The sequence below is a fragment of the Marmota flaviventris genome, chromosome 14 (genome assembly GCF_047511675.1).
Source record: "Marmota flaviventris isolate mMarFla1 chromosome 14, mMarFla1.hap1, whole genome shotgun sequence".
Taxonomy (NCBI): domain Eukaryota; kingdom Metazoa; phylum Chordata; class Mammalia; order Rodentia; family Sciuridae; genus Marmota; species Marmota flaviventris.
The window spans coordinates 14665559-14667952 of NC_092511.1; positions in this window are offsets into that span (position 1 = coordinate 14665559).

Here is a 2394-nt window from a genome sequence, read left to right on the forward strand (position 1 = left end):
ATATATACATATACATTATATAATGCATATATTATAAATTATATAATATACAATAACTAAAGAGTGATATATATTTTCTTATTAATGGCCAAAATTTTCTTAAAACAAAAATATGGTGATAAATATATGATTATATATATGTATTACTTATGTATGCATACATATATACATAATATATGTGTGTATACATGTAATAAAGAAAGTCATGGTGTAAATGGTGTAAGATGGGATGAGAACAGTATAAAAGAACTTTCATGTTTGTTCTGTTTTCTTAAGTGTTTATAATGAGAATATTATATATATATATATATATATATATATATATATATATATATCGTCTAACTTTTTAAATTTAAAGTTATTTACTTACTCAATTAAGATGTTTCCAATCTCAATCCATAAACCCTCCTCAAGCACATTAAATAAAACGATGTTTGTTACTAATACCCATACCCACATTACTCACCATACAACCAAAACTCCCACGCCTCAGAACCAAGCTCCTCCCACACGAAGCTCCAACCATCCCTTGTGTGGCTTCATCCTCAGGAGGGCAGCAAGATGGCGGCATTACATCCAGTATCACATGTTCATGGCTAACAGAACCATGTTCAAACACGAGACCATTTCCTCCTAGTGTTTTTCCTGCGAGTGAGGAAATATCTCACAAAATCCCTCCTCCTCCATTTTTTCCCCCACCACACTGCCCCTCAAAGAGGGTCCCATGCTCTCCTGAACCAATCACTGGCAAGGGGAGTTTGCTCCCCAATAGGGTTTAGATTGATCCTTTCAAGATTTGAATCTGGGAGAACCAATACCACATCCGCAAAATGTTTCAACTTCTTAAAAATCATCAGATGCATGTGAGGGCATTCTTACTTCAAGATAACACAAACACAGCTTCTTTCATACCAAATTCTTCCCATTGTGAGGCATTTGAAAGGATAGCTAGTTGTTTTGTTGTGAACCATGTTGAGAGCCACAGCGGAAGAGGCCCCAGCAAACTTTCAGACTGCCAGCTGATGATTGGCTCACAGCGGCCCCAGCAACATCTAGCTGATTGGCTCCTCTGCGGTGATGCTCATTGGGCTGTTTCCCTGCCCTTTCAGATCACGGAGCTGCTCATTGGGGGACTTTTTTGGCTCCGCCCACACGACCCAGCCAATGGGCCTCAAGAGCAGGAGGATTGTGGGAGGTGGAGAGGCTTGTGGGAAGCCAGTGGTGGCAGTTGGGGCTCTGAGGGTTTTTCCTGAGGAGCTGTTTTGTTTGGCATGTGTGGTTCTAAAAATAAAGTTAGTTTCCTTTGACAAGTGGCTCCTGAATATGCCCAGCCAGACTGGGCAAATCATATCAAATATAATAAAGACTAATATAATGAACACCACAACCACCCAGTTTATAACATTTTAATGTGATTTTTTCTGCTTTTCTTTCTTTCTTTTCTTTTTTTTTTTTTTTTTTTTTTTTTTGAATGAAATGAAGCATGGCAGATTGTGATGGTTAATTTTATGTGTGAACTTGACAGGCTAAGGGATGTCCATATAGCTGTAAAATATTATTTCTGGGTGTGTCCATGAAAATGCTTCCAGAAGAGATTTGAATCAGGAAACTGAGTAAAGAAGATCCACCCTCACCAGTGTGGATGAGCATGATCCAGTTATTAAAGGCCCCAGTAGGTTTGTGTGGATGAAGGGCAAATTCTCTCTCCTTGAGTGGAGACATCTCCTCCTATCGTTGGACACTGGAACTCCTGGTTCGAAGGCTCTGGAACTTGAACTAAATTACACCACCAACTTGCTTCCATCTTGAGCGTATAGACAGCAAATTTTGGGACTTTTTGGCCTCTGCAATCTTGTGAGCCAATTCCCATAAGAAACTTATTCATATAAATATTTAGTTCTGCCTCTCTAGAGAATCCTTAAACAAACACAATTGGATTTTCTCAATTTAGGTTATATTTTGAGATTTATGCATGTTAACACATATAGCTCTGATTCATTTATTTTAATTGCTGTATAATAATTCATGGAATTATTGTATACAAAAAAATGTCACAACTTATCCTTGAACATTTTGTTGTTTCTAGGTTTTTTTAAAAAATATATATTTATTTTTTAGGTGTAGATGGACACAACACAATGCCTTTTATTTTTATGTGGTGCTGAGAATCAAACCCGGGTCCCACTCGTGCTAGACAAGCGCTTTACCGCTGAGCCGCAGTCCCAGCCCTTCAGTTTTTTGTTTGTTTGTTTGTTTTGTTTTCCCCTAAGATAGGACACACAATTCTACAGTCAGTTCTTTGTTTTTGTTTTTGCAGAGGTGGGGATCAGACCCATGCTAGGCAAATGCTCGACCACTGAGTCCTGAAGTCAATTCTTAAACCTGTCTTATTCA